Genomic DNA, 15,251 nt, shown 5'->3' with positions numbered 1-15,251 from the left:
TCACCGAATGAAAGGTGGAAAGAGTTTGTATCCGGCTGCCATCGCTCAACGAAAGCCGTGATCAGCGTCTAGTCAATCTTATCGTGCATGGTGGCAGGAAGGTGATTCACCCAGTGCCCTGCAGTCGCTCAAACATCTCGGTCTCCACCAGCCAAGACTCAGCCCATTTGCTCAAAACGATACAAGTCTTTTCCCGGGTTTGGCATTTCAAAATGCCCGTCACCAAACCCCTCTCCTGGTCCTTCAAGCTATGTGTCCTATAAAGCTAGGAATCACACTCCCGTCTACAGGCCCCCCAGGCACCTTACCCTTAACCACCCAAGAATCGTTAACGACCCTCGACCGTTTTCTGCTTGCCCAAGACACGGTGGACGCAGATGATGTGCCAGATCTACTAACAAACCTACCATCCCTACCGTTACGCACATCTACCCTATGCGTCTCGTACATGTCATCTAGCTTCTGACTGAATGGACCGTAATCATCATATGGTCCACTCCCATCGTCCACATCCTCGTATGCGCCCTCCTCCTCCTCCTCCTCCTCCTCCTCCTCCTCCTCCTCCTCCTCCTCATCATCATCATCTTCATCCTCATCCTGATGGTGAACCCGTTCTCTACGAGCCTAAATTAAAAACACATAAAATAAATTAAAAAATAAATTATACACAAAACACTTAAATAAAATAAATTAACAAAACACTTAAAATAAATTAAAAAATAAAATATACACAAACAAAAAAAAAACACCAACACATACAAAATATATATAAACATACAAGAAAAATTAAAAAAAATAAACTAAACGAAAACATTATCAACTAAACAGAAAAACGTACTAACAAATTGCAATAACAAATATAAAAAAAATGTACAAAACAAACATACAAAGAAATGTAAAGGAAGTATAAACATAAAAAAAATACAACAAAATTGAAAAAAATTTATACAAATAAACAACAAAATATACAAAAACAGAAAAAAAAAAAAAATTCTGATTTAAAAAAAAAAGACTTTAAAAAACATAAAACAAAAACAAAATTTTAATTTAAAGAAAAAAAGTACTGAAAAAAACAAAAAAAAAATCAAAATAAAAATAATGATTTTCAAAAAAATAAACAAAATAAAAATAATCTGATTTTCAAAAATAAAAACTTAAAAAAACAAAAAAAAACTCTAATTTTAAAAAAAATTACTTAAAAAAACAAAAAAAAACTCTGATTTTCAAAAAAATAAAACAAAAGAAATAAAACAAAAACAAAAAAAAAAAATCGGGCGCATGGGGAGGACGCCACGCCGGTGGTGGCGGCGCCAGATCCAGACGCCCAGGCCGTGGTTCCGGCGTCTGCTCCTGGCGGCACCACCATCGGCCTGGCGTCCTCCCTAGGCGCCCCGCCTTGCCACGACAGTTTTTTTTTTTTTTTTTTTTTTTTGTGGAAAAAAACCAACTTTTCCACCTCGAGACCTCCTTCCCTCCGCCGTCACCGCCGCTAATTCCTTGCTTTGCCGCCTTGACATTTCCGTACTTTGAATTTTTTTCTTAAAAAAAACATAAAACTAAAACAAAATTTTAATTTAAAGAAAAAAAGTACTGAAAAAAACAAAAAAACAAAAAACAAAATAAAAATAATGATTTTCAAAAAAAATAAACAAAATAAAAATAATCTGATTTTCAAAAAAAAAAACTTAAAAAACAAAAAAAACTCTAATTTCAAAAAAAAAAAATTACTTAAAAAAACAAAAATAAATTCTGATTTAAAAAAAAATGATTTTCAAAAAAAAAAAAAAAAAAAAAAAAAACCGGGCGCATGGGGAGGACGCCACGCCGGTGGTGGCGGCGCCAGCCTGGCGTCCTCCCTAGGCGCCCCGCCTTGCCACGACAGTTTTTTTTTTTTTTTTGAAAAAAACCAACCTTTCCACTGTGAGACCTCCTTCTCTCCGTCGTCGCTGCCGCTAATTCCTTGCCTTGGCGCCTCGACATTGCCGTACTTTGAATTTTTTTTCTTAAAAAAACGTAGAATGAAATTGGGTGAGATTTTTTTTTTGGGTGATAAGAGAGTTTTTTTTTTTTTTAATCAAGGGCAATATTTTCAATTCAATGGAATTTTGTGGGCTTTAGTTGGTAATTTGTAGGTGATGTTTAGTAATCCACTAAAAGTTGTGGGAAATTCCTCCCCCTAGATGGCTAAAACTCCAAAATTATTAGCGGGAATACTCCCTTCAAATTTCCACAAGTAAAAGTAAAGTGACTAAATTCTAAACTACAAAAAACAAAAATAAATGTAAAACAATAAGAAAAAAAAAAAAAAAAACCTACAGCCCTAGAATCTTCCTCAGCCGTTTTCGTTTTTTCATTCCATCCATTACTCCATTGAAGTCCAATCTCTCTCTTTTGTCTTCACTCTTCTCTAATCTTATGCTACTCATCTCAAGCGCTCTGGCAAGGTTTCCCTCTTTCTATCTTCCTCTTCTTTATTGTGGTTTTTTGTTTCAAATTTTATGATTTTAGCATCAGGATTTTCAATTCAAGTTTTGTGATTGATTGATGTTAATTTGATACTTTGAGATTAGGTTTTGATTTTGCAATTTTTTTCACTTATAGGAAGCCAATTCACGAGCTTCCTGTACTTGAGGTGCGCTTAATTTGATTTGCATGTGGTTCTCCATTCCCTCAGTTGAAACGCGCCTTCTGAGCTTTCTCTCCTCCATTGAAGCCAGCCTTTGAGGTAAAGATTTTCTTTTTAGATTATTGAATATCAATCAATTTCTCAATTTAGCGCTTAATTTCAGATTATTAGATTTAAGCTGAAATGATATACTTTTGGGTTGGATATATAATTCTTCATTTTGAATTGAAAAGTTCAATGATATATCTCTTGAGTGGATAAATTTGTTATCAATTTTGAATTCTCCATATTATCGTCAATTGAAAAAGGCGGCATTGTTCATCTAAAATCAGTGTTTGAGTTGGAATTTTGCTTTGATAATTTCTTAACTATGATATTATTGAAACTATCTCCCAATTGCTGCCCAAAATACTTACTGGTTACTTATTATCAATTTTTATGGGGATGTAAGTTTTTTATATGCAGTCACTATCTTCTGGTTGTCCATAAGCCTGCGAGTTATTTTTTTCAATTGATGTTATGTTGTCATGGCCTTAATTTGAATGTATATAAAAACAGAAGGTTGATTTTCCCTTTTTGATTGGTTTAGATATTATTATTTTGTCTCCACTGCAACATTTCAAATTCTGTGTGGATATAGTTTCAGAATTATGATTCAAATATTTGAACATTATTAGATAAGAGATGCTACACCTTATCTTAATCTGAAATGTTTGAACATTATTATGATTCAAATATTTGGGAGTCGAGTATTGAATAAATGGAAAAGTTCATCAATTTCTGAAAGTGTGGAGGCTTTAATTACTCGTAGTTGGACTTACTCTTTTGAAAGTAAGTATTTTATTATATTTTTTTAAATATATATATTCATATTCCTACATTTTTTAGAGCTGTACATTCTTGTTTCTTTATTTTTGCATTTATAGTGTATTTGCTTATATTATTGTTTTTATATTTATGTAGCAAAGGAGGATGATGGATTTTTTGGTTCGGCTCCAAGTGTTAATTGTCAACAATTTTAAGAGTCGAATATTGGAGTATAATTATTTAGAATATTTTGTAATTTCTTTTGGTATTGAACATTATGTTATGTACGCATTATTATTGTACTATTTTTTTTTTCTAGACTTGTGAGAATTATGACTTTTATTTCAAGCTTTAGTAAATTTTTTCTTAATCTTATGGAAAAACTACGTAGAATAGTTGTTAAATTTCAATCTTTTTAAGAATTTTTAATAACTTATAAAGAGAAAAGGCCGAAGAAATCGAGAAAAGTAATGCTCAAAATCTGTAAATTACTTACACTGTTACACATTACAAATTAATAAAAAAAAAATTAAGCCAGTTTGATTGCGGTTATTTTCTATTTTGGTTTGCTCAGGTCAAATCGTTAGCTTAAATAGATTCTGGTCATTTCAAGTATAAGATAATTTTAGTTCGGGTCACTTTGGGTTTCGAGTCTATTTGGGTCAATTAATTCAAGTTAAAGGTCGGGTCACTTTGGGTATCGGGTCAACTTCGTGTCTGGTCATTTCGGGTCTCGGGTCTCGGGTCAACTTCGGGTCAGGTCATTTCTGGTCAAGTCGTTTCGGGTTTCGGGTCAAGGTTGGGTCAATTCCACTTCGGGTCGGGTATGGATCAGGTCGGGTTGATTTCGGGTTTCAGATCAATTTCGGGTCACTGTTTTTGGGTCGATTTCGGGTCATTCGGGTTTGGGTCAGGATTGCCAGGTCTAATGATAGCAGAGAGCTTGGAGATGACAAAAGGAAGACGAAGGAAATGCCTAAGGCTGTGAATGTTGATGACATTCTGTTGGACAATGGAGGAGAGGTGGAGAGACTCAAGGTTTTGATGGAGAGGGCCCTGGATGAGAGATCTAAGAGATCCTAAGCCTGACCAGTTATCCATCCATAAGGAACAGTTGCAGTCTCTGCCTAAACCCCATATGGATAGCTTGGAGAAGAAATTCCAAACTTTCCCTATATGCTATTTAGAAGTTTGTGGGTCACCTAATTCGCTCTTTTCTTCCGATTCTCTCTCCTCCAATCAATCTCTCTCTCCTCCGTTAAAGTCAGTGCTCTGAATTCACCATCAAAGCGGCTTCTGAGCTTTCACTTCTCCATTGAAGCGACTTACGAGCTTTATTTACTCCATTAAAGCAGCTTCTAAGGTACGATTTTTTTCTTCTCATTTTTAAATCACCGAGTTTCTATATCTATGGTTTATCGTTAATTTATTTTTAGTATGGTGAATTTAGGGTTCTTAATAGTGAAATTCGAATTATAATTTATAATTTCTGAGGTTGTGAACTTGTAGACGATTATAAATCAACTTGAAATCCATTCATAGAAAGCTTAATATTTTTCTAGGTTTACAAAAAGTTTAAGCGATATTTTTTTATTGAGATTTTATCTTATGTTTTGTTTTTTGCAAATTAGACTGGATTTTGCTACAAATTATGTTTGGAAGTTTTGATATTAATTTGTTTATGAATTTGTTCAAATTATGAAAAATATTGCAAACTAATTTTGATTTGAGATATTGCAAACAAATCATTAACCTTTCGTGTTTGATTTTGTTGGAATTTTGATAGTTACTTATGTTGATATTCAATGAGGCCAACTTAGCTAATCTTAATCAATTTTCAGGTATGTTATTCAAATCTCTTGCTTACAAACTGAGTGAAAATGAATTGTTAATGCTTCTTGTTATTTCTAAAAATAATTAGAAAATTAGTAAAAGTAAAACAATTAGTCTCAAAAGTAAATAGAAAATTAGTAAAAGTAAACCAATTAATAGATCACATAAAACTGAACCTATGATTTATAATATGAGCATTCAGAAAATGTAGCTTGTGTTAGCTCTTATCAGATAAGAAAGTTGAAATGAGGTGATTTACTGCCTCGTGTATGGTATAGTTTAAACTCTAGCTGCATTCTATTATTTGATGATCTTATCCTCTTAAAGTAGACACAAATTTTATAAAAGTAAACTAATTGAATTTAAAAGTAAAAGCTCAATCAAATGCTAAATATAAAATCTCTGAGTTTGTGCTAATTGGTGCTAAAGGATTTTGGTGTGAAAGTTGAGGATGTGATCAATACGGCTATGAATTTGGTTGGTGAATATGAAAAAGCTAATGTGGTTGCTTCACCTAAGTCAAGCTCAGTTGGTAGTACTTGCAAGACTTGGCACCTCCCTGACTTTGACTTCTATAAAATCAATACTAATGCTGCTGTTTTCAATGATAATTCGATTGGCTTTGGCGGTATTGTGCGTGACAGTGAGGGTGAAATTATGGCTGCTATTTGTTGTTTGATGAAAGGTAGTTTTGAGGTTGAGGCTGCAGAAGCATTTGCAGCTAGACATGCCTTAACAATTGCTATGGAAGCTGGCCGTAGCAATGTTATCCTTGAAACTAACAACAGTAAACTCTTTTCGTGGGAGAAATTGACAAGAATAATCTCATTTTTAGTGAAAATTTTACAATAATTCACATATTTTTTCAAAGTAATTAATTATATTACTTTATTAATGGTATTAAAGAGTATTATCAACATTTTTTTTATTTATCAAATTTTTAGTTTCATTTATGCAATTTTTATTCTTATTTAATAGTTTCCCAAAAAATATTTATTTTATGTTGGATTAAAATTTTCAAAATTTATTTTTACATTGTAGATATTATAAGGTTGATTGTGGCCATTTTATAATGTGAGAGTATAAACCGATCATATTATATACCATTAAAATAATATGATAGTTATTTTTCAAACGACCGCTGTAAAATCATCCCACCTTTAGGGGATCTTCTCAAAATAGTCCAACCTTTTTATTAACTCAATATAATCCAACCTTTTGTCATAATCTGCTTAAAAATGGTCCGATTTACCTACAACCCGCTTTATAGGTAATAATTTCTGTTTGGGTCCAATTTAGTCCAATTGGGCCTGGTCACTGAATGATCCAATTAAAAGCCCAAGGTTAAGGTTCAACTCTCCAAATGTGCTAAAGTCAAAAATCAACATCCTCAAAGCCATGTCAAGGTCAGTCAACGGCCCAATCAGCTTGGCCCAGCCCAACTGACTTCCGGGCCCAATCCGCCTCCTTCATTAGCCAAGGTATAAAAGCCAACAATTTGGTCAATTCTTGGTAAGACAATAAAGCCTCAAGCAACTAAACTCTTGCACAGCTTTCTCTCTCTAATATACTGACTTAAGCATCGGAGGGGCCTTCCTCGGCGTCCCCCCCGAGGCTAGTTTACGTGTATTTGTTGTGCAGGAAACCCTCGGCTCCTGCGTCGTTCGGACCGAGACCAAGTTCCCTCAAGATAAAAGGATCTTCCGAGATTCGATTGTTTTCATCCGAAACAATTTGGCGCCGTCTGTGGGGAACGCTACTAAATTTCGCGTCAGTCATCAAACACTCCGGCAGTCGCCATGACTAAGAGTGGAAAGAGTTCCAAGAAGGCTAAGAAGGGAGGAGGCCGGATTACGGTGAGGGAACGCCAGCCGGTTTATCCCTCCCCGGAGCAAGCCTCTTCCGAATCGGAGGCCCCCATTTCTCCGGAAAGGGAAGCCTCAAGAGGTCCTAGCCTCCAGGAGGAGAACACCTCGCACCACACTCGGCAGCCGGGGCCATCCCCGAGACCGAGTGGCTCAGGTGCGAGGAACTCCCCGCCGCGCCATAGCGTGCAATCCAGGTCACATCCGCGGGAGACTCCTCCCTCCGGACCCTCCACCGAGGAAGTGGCCAGAGCAGTGGCCATCTGCATGGAGTTCCTTAAAGCTCAAGGGGCTCCAATCCAGATGCCTGATGATCACCAGCCGAGAAACCTGAAAAGGAGGATCGGTCAGGATGATGGTGGACAAGTTCCACCACATAGAGAGCTCGGCCAGAGGTGGCGAGGGGACACCCGAAACTCCAGTAAGGAGAGGAGGAGGAACCCTCAACCCTCTGACCACTCTGAAGCTCAGAATTCCATGGGGCCCTCCAAGGACCCGGAATTCGCCCGCCAAAGCGTTCACGAACGCTTGGGTTCGAGGGAGGTGAGTGTGCATAGCCGCCTCACCTTCCCAGAGGATACCGGACCCCACCCAACCTTGTCTCAGCCGGGGACGAAAACCACTTCCACCTCTGAGAGAGGAGGGAGCGAGGTCCCTGAGGCCGGGTACAAGGGGAAGGCGGTCATGGTTCCATCGAACTCGCCCTTCCAGAAGTGGATTCTGGAAGAGCATGTGCCAACGGTCAAAATCCCGGCACATATTACTTACGATGGTACCTCAGATCCTAAGGATCACATTGCCTCTTACGAGGGGCACATGTATCTGAACCCGAGGTCTGAGGCTACCTGGTGTAAATACTTTCCTACGACCCTCAAAGGTGTTGCCCAATCCTGGATCACCAAAGGGCTCAAGGAAGGCTCCATAACCGGTTGGAACGACCTCTCCAACAAGTTCAAGAGCAAATTCTCTACGGCCAACCGCCGAGAGAAGACCACTGCAGAGCTAATGAGTCTGCAGCAGGCGGAGGACGAGAGCCTCCGCGACTATCTGACTCGCTTCAGCAACGAGTCATCCGGAATCACAAGCCTGGATCAAGGCCTGGCCGTGTTCGCGCTACGGAACGGCCTCCAAGCTGGAAAGTTCCTGGACTTCATGGTCATGCATCCCCCGCAGACCCTGGAGGAAGCCTTGGAAGCATCGGATAGGTTCATCCGAGCCGAGGAGTGGAACAGATCCAGGTCTCAGTCTCGTCCGAGAATTGAGAAGCCGAAAGGGCAGCAGCCCGAAGTCTCGGCGCAGAGGAAAGGGAAGGCTAAGGCCTCAGAACCGTCCTCTGCTGCCGAGCCGAAGAAGGAAAGACACTTTCCCTACACGGGAAGGTACGATTCATACACTCCACTCTCCCTTCCCCGTGCTAAGATTTTCAGCACGACGAAGGACGAGGGGAGATTCAAAAAACCTCGTCCGTTGCCTCCCTGGCATCAGACGAGGGGAAAGGACCAGTGGTGCGAGTTCCATGACTCACCCGGACATCGCACCGAGGACTGCGTCCAGCTGAAGGACCAGATTGAGGATCTGGTCCGCAAGGGGTACCTGAGCCAATACCTCGCGGACAGGCGCGAGGAGAAAAAAGCTGAAAAAGATTCTCGGCAGGACCTCAACTTCGCTCGGAAGAAGGATAAGGGACCTCAGGGCAAGGAGTCCCTCGACATCCTAGTTATTTCCGGGGGAATCTCGCGAGGCACAGCCAAACGCCAACTGAGGGGTCTAACCCATCAGATTCATCAGGCTGAGCTTCGGCAGTCCCAGTCACCGGCGCCGAACATCCTGTTCACAGCCGAAGACTGTGAGGGGGTGGTATACCCCCACGATGACCCACTAGTAATCATTCTGGGCATCGCCAACCGCAACGTCTGGCGGACCCTCGTCGACGGCGGTAGCGGGGCGAACATCCTCTTCCGAGGAGCGTTCGACCAGCTGAGGATGGGAGCCGAGCACCTGGCCCCCGCACCCTACCCAGTGTCTGGATTCAACGGCTCTTCCTCGTATCCTGACGGGAAGATTACACTTCCTGTCACCATCGGCGAAGGCCGAGCAGCTAGGAATATCATGGCCGAATTTTTGGTCGTAGATGCTCCATCTGCATACAACGTGATCATGGGGAGACCCCTCATTCACGGCATTCAAGGAGTCGTCTCCACGTATCATCAAATCATGATATACGTTTCAGACGAGGGACGCTCCGAGAAAATAAAGGGCAGTCAAAAAGAAGCCCGCCGATGCAATCACCTCAAGCCATCCACGTCTCGCCGAGGCGACCGTGGCGATGGGGAGGAAAAGCACCGGGACCGAAACGCCAAAAAGCCGAGAGGCTCAGACGTTTCGGCTAATGAAGCCCCAGACAACGAGAAATCTGATGGGGGCCAAAAGGCTGACTCCGCCTCAGAGCCGAACGACTCTGATGGCCAGCCGCGGTCAGGAAAGTCTGCTAATATTGATAGCAGGCCGGAATTCGAGGAATCCAACTCTAAGAGCATGGAGACGGATGACCTGACCGAGTCAATAGAACTGACCGTAGGAGATCCGAACAGATGTGTTAGCATCGGGTCGTCACTGGAGCCAAACACCCGTGCGGCACTCGTCCAACTCCTACGGGCCAGTGGAGACGTGTTCGCCTTCTCAGCCGCAGAAATGCCCGGGATTGATCCGGACTTCGTCTCCCATAGGCTTAATGTCGACCCCTCCAGTCGACCCATTAAGCAGAAAAAGCGGAACTACTCCGCCGAAAAGAACCAGAACATCGCAGCTGAGGTCGATAAGCTCCTAGATGCTGGGTTCATTGAACCCTGTCAGTATCCGGAGTGGCTGGCCAATGTTGTAATGGTTCAGAAGGCAAATGGTAACTGGAGGATGTGCGTTGACTTCACGGACCTGAATAGGGCATGTCCCAAGGACTCCTATCCGCTGCCGAGGATCGACCAACTGGTCGACTCGACAAGCGGGCATGCTCTGCTCAGTTTCATGGACGCATTCTCGGGATACCATCAGATCTTCATGCACCCCGAGGACCGAGCTAAAACAGCGTTCATAACAAGTTCCGGGTTGTACAATTACAGAATGATGCCCTTCGGATTGAAAAATGCGGGGGCAACATATCAGAGGTTGGTTGATCAGGTTTTCGCCGAGCAAAAAGGCCGAAACATGGAGGTTTATGTTGACGACTCAATCGTCAAAAGCATAAAAGAAAAAGATCATGTCACGGACCTAGCCGAAACCTTCGCCACCCTCAGAAAATACAAAATGAAGCTGAATCCGAAGAAATGTGTCTTCGGCGTGAAGTCAGGCAAGTTCCTCGGCTTCATGGTCAGCAAGAGGGGGATTGATGCAAACCCCGCCAAAGTACAAGCTGCTTTAGACCTCCCCGAGCCGAAGACAAAAAGGGATATTCAGCGTCTAGCCGGGAGAATGGCTGCCTTGTCCAGGTTCATCTCACGAGCCTCAGACAAAGGGCTCCCTTTCTTCAAGGCGCTGAAGCTCCAAAATTCAAAAGGCATTGAATGGGGAGACGAACAAAAGTCAGCCTTTCAGCAGCTCCGTGAACACCTGGCTCAACTCCCAACACTGGCAAGGCCAGTCGTAGGAGACATCCTATACTTATACGTGGCGGTCAGTCCAGCCACGGTAAGCGCGGTGCTGCTAAGGGAAGAAGAAAAAGTTCAACAGCCGATCTATTTCGTCAGCCACACCCTGACGGATGCCGAGACGCGCTACCCATTGTTAGAAAAAGTGGCTTATGCAGTGGTGGTGGCTGCTCGGAAGTTGCGACCCTATTTTGATTCTCATCAAATAGCGGTTCTAACTGATCAGCCGTTAGAGAAAGTCCTCGGCAAGGTTGAAAAATCCGGTAGACTAGCAAAGTGGGCTTTCGAGCTCACCGAGTTCAGTATCGGTTATCAGCCGAGAACAGCCATCAAGGCGCAAGCCTTGGCAGACTTCTTGGCCGAGTGCTCCTATCAGGAGACTCTGGATGCAAGGAGGAAAATCTGGACCGTCTTCACGGATGGGTCCTCCACCGTGAACGGTTCGGGGGCAGGGGTCGTCATCACCTCTCCCGAAGGCAAAACCTTCGAGTATGCACTAAAATTTTCATTCAAAGCCTCTAACAACGAGGCCGAATATGAAGCAGCCATTGCTGGCTTAGACCTGTGCATATCGTTGGAAGCCGAGCATGTCTACCTCAAGACAGATTCTCAGCTGGTCGCCAATCAGATCCGGGGGGAGTATGAGGCTAAAGAGCCTTCAATGGCAGCTTACCTCACAAGGATCAAATCGACAATTGCGAAGCTGAGATCTTTCGAAGTAGAGCTGATCCCAAGGGGTCAAAATGCTCAAGCGGACGCACTCTCCAAACTTGCAAGCTCAACTCTGACTGAGTTAAGCCGTTCTGTCTATGTGGAGGTGCGCCGAGAAAAGAGTGTAGCCGAAGCAATATCAATCTGCTGCGCTGCACTCGAGCCGAGCTGGATGGATGACATCCTGGCTTATAAACTCAGGGACGAGCTCCCCGAGGATAGGAATTCGGCCTCCAAGATAAAGCGGATCAGTTCACGATTCCTCGTCTTCGGCGGCCAACTCCTCAGAAAATCCTTCTCCGCTCCATTATTGAAATGCGTGGGTCCAACGGATGCCGACTATATTCTCCGAGAGATTCACCTCGGCATCTGCGGAAACCACATAGGAGGGAGAACCTTAGCCCACAAAGCTCTCAGGGCAGGGTATTTTTGGCCTACAATGATCTCGGATGCAAAGAACATGGTCAGAAAATGCGAGAAATGCCAAAAATTTGCACCGGTAATCCATCGGCCATGCCTAGATCTCCAGCCAATTCTTAATCCTCTTCCATTTGCACAATGGGGGTTGGATATTCTGGGACCCTTTCCCGAGGCCCCATACAAAAGAAAGTGGCTGATAGTCGGAATCGACTATTTCAGCAAATGGATTGAAGCGGAAGCTGCTTCAAGCATATCTGAGCAAACTGTCAGACAGTTCATCTGGCAGAACATAATAACTCGGTTCGGCATCCCAAAAGTTTTTGTGTTCGACCACGGCAGACAGTTTGACAACCTGCCCTTGCGCCGATACACTGATCAATTCGGGATAAAATTGGCTTACTCCGCGGTTTGCCACCCTCAGAGTAATGGCCAAGCCGAAGCCGCAAATAAACAGATCCTTAACGCTCTCAGAAAAAGAGTAGAGGATCAAAAGTCCAAGTGGGTAGAGGAACTTCCGGGAACCCTCTGGTCACTCCGGACAACCGAGAAGGAGGCAACGGGGCATTCACCTTTTCAGCTGGTGTATGGATCCGAAGCAGTGCTTCCAGTGGAAGTGGGCTCAGAAAGCCTACGAGTGAATCTCTTCTCAGCCGAGGAAAATGAGCAGCTCATGAAAGAGTCCCTCGACTTCCTTGACGAGATTAGAGATCTAGCCCGAGAAAGGATGGCTGCACACAAGCTCAGAATGAGCAAGTCCTACAACCGAAGAGTCTATCAACGACCTCTCAGAGTTGGGGATTTAGTTTTGAGGAATGCTGCAGCTGTTCAAAAAAGTCGCATTCATGGCAAACTCTCAGCATCTTGGGAGGGACCTTATGAAATTTATCAAGAGCTTCAGCCCGGTACCTTCAGACTCAAACAAATGGATGGCACCGAGCTGAAAAACCATTGGAATGCCGATGTGCTCAAAAAATACTATGTGTAAATCCTTCGGATAGTACAATCTATGTAAGTACACTGATTTTGTTTATAAAAAGGCCATCGAGCCAGTATTCATTCAGATTGCGTGTATTCTTTAAGTCTTTATGCTTTCTACGGTTTTTCAAAAATTCAAGGTTTCATTCGGCGCTGTCCGGGGTATTGCATAATGATGCCTTGTACCTCGGCAAGCCGTAAAACCTGCCAAAAAAAGATACAAGCCCGAAGTATTGCATAGTGATGCCTTGTACTTCGGAGAATCTGTTCCTTTGGGCAAAAAGGCCATAGACTTATCCGAAACATAGCCTAAAAAATAGGAACTGATAAAGCCCCGAAGTATTGCATAGTGATGCCTTGTACTTCGGATGAATCAGTTCCGGGTGGTAGTTGCAACTCTGAAGTATTGCATGATGATGCCTCGTACTTCAGATAAACTGTTGCCCCGGCATGGTGTTTCGGATAGTTGTTCCCTTGGATGAATTGAAGAAAGTGTCACAAGAGTACCATCTCTAGAGTGAAAACTCTCAGGTGGGAAATCAGTACTTTAAAAACAGATGTAGAAAATAAAGCAAAGTGTTCAAAGATCCTCGGCTTAGCCGAGAAAAATTATCAGCCATTCCAGAATTCAGAAGACCTCATCTTCAGATTTCTGGGGGGGCAGAGGGAAATAGAGAAACGGCACAACTGATCTAATACCCTTCAGCTCAGCCGAAGTTTGATACTTATGTCAGTTTTTTCACAAGTTGAAAACATCCGAGTACAAACGGCAAAAAGAAGTCTCAGCAGAAATGATTCTCGCTAGCCGAAGTTCTGCACTTAGCAAATATTTGAAAGATCATTCAAAGAAAGCAGTAAAGTGCGAAGACTGGTAAAGCGAAGAGAAAAAAAAAATAATACACAAGAAAGCTGAGAAAGTGAACTTCTTTGAAATAAAAATGTTGAATTACAAAAATAGTCGGCAGCCGCCCACAAGCGGAAAGTAACAGCTGCCGAAATACGTACAGGCAAAATAAAAATATAATAAGCTGTTGTACGATAAGGCAAGCTGAAGCAAAAAAAAAACAAAAGGCAAAAATTCAGAAAGCGGCAAGTCTAAAGTTGAGCGCATGATGAACCGCAAGATTCTGAAGACGACTGCCCGAGTTCCTATGCTTCAGCCTGAGGATCAGACTGATCAGCTTCATTGGGCCCAATGGTGGTCTCAGCTCCAGCAGCAGAAGAGGCGGGCTTTGCACTTTGCCGAGCCTCCCTTTCCCTCTGCTCAGCTTCCAACTCCAGTCTTTCAGCTTCCTCTTCGGCTTCCTCAGCCTTAAGAATTTCAGCTTCAGCTGGAGTTGCATACTTCATGTGAGGGTCTTCGGGATTCTGGACCCACTCAGCACATTTAGACCAGTCCAGCTTCGGCTCAGCATGAAGGCAGAGTCTTCGGCATACTCGGAATCCGTTTCTGAAACCCATCTCATATTCCTCTTGGGTGTAAACACGGACTTTGAGTAAAGCCTCAGCATCAGCCAGCTTCTTCTGGGTCTCCTCCAAGTCTTCCTTGGATTTCTTCAGCTGTTCAGCGACTTTGGAGGAGGACCCCTTCAGCTCATTCAGCTCTTGCTGAATTTGGAAAGCCTTTGTCTGAGCTTGGGCCACTTCAACTTTCTGGATCAGCAGTTGATCCTCAGCCTCTTGGAATTTAGCTCTTTGAGCTTCAGCAGCAGCAGCAGCCTCTGAGAGTTGGACGTCTTTGGCCAAGAGCAACTCTTCAGCAGCCATTCGGCTGGCTTCAAGAGCCTCTAGACGCTGCTGCACTTCAGCTTGTGCAGCAGTTCCTTCTTGAATTCGGCTCTCAATAGCAGCCTTGAATTTGGAGACGTCCACTCCCATATGCTCCTGGAGGAATTTTTCCCCTTCCATCAGTGGGGGAAAAACCTCCATCTCCATAGCATCGCAGAAGGTTTTCAGAGCTTCGGCAGCTTTTTTACCGTACTCCTCAACCTCCTGCTGCTTCTCTTCAGCTGCTGCTTGCTTCAGCTTAGCAAGCTTAACTTCCTCTTCAGCCACCTTCCTTTCGTGCACAGCAGCGTCTACCCTATCTTGTAGGGTATCAATCAGCTCTACAGTGAGAGTCTGATTGTGCACGAACTGAAAACAGGAAGACAAAAAAAAATAAGTAATAAGAAAAAAAAAATAGAGCTGAATTTCGGAGGAAATGAAGGAAAATTACCTGCATCATCAGCAGTTGGTTAGACCTGGCTGGGTCAGGAACTGATCTACTGGATTCGCCCATCCCAGCAGTGGCCTTCAGCGACCAGATCCTTGCCCTGTCTACTTCGGACATGCCAGCAAAATTGCCGAAGTAGGCTGCAGCTCCTTCTCGGT

General features: G+C 43.1%; 1 long non-coding RNA gene across 1 annotated transcript; it reads left to right on the top strand.

Annotated features, from left to right (window-relative positions):
• The first annotated feature begins 2,042 nt into the window (after positions 1 to 2,042).
• Positions 2,043 to 6,176, top strand: LOC110737904. Its single transcript, XR_002514515.1, has 4 exons — positions 2,043 to 2,444; positions 2,602 to 2,725; positions 3,590 to 4,796; positions 5,220 to 6,176. It is a non-coding gene; the product is annotated as an uncharacterized LOC110737904 (long non-coding RNA).
• The last annotated feature ends 9,075 nt before the right edge of the window (positions 6,177 to 15,251 follow it).

This window comes from Chenopodium quinoa, unplaced genomic scaffold (genome assembly GCF_001683475.1).
Source record: "Chenopodium quinoa cultivar QQ74 unplaced genomic scaffold, ASM168347v1, whole genome shotgun sequence".
Taxonomy (NCBI): Eukaryota; Viridiplantae; Streptophyta; class Magnoliopsida; order Caryophyllales; family Amaranthaceae; genus Chenopodium; species Chenopodium quinoa.
Note: the sequence above shows the minus strand (reverse complement) of the source record. Positions and strands in the feature narration are given on the sequence as shown.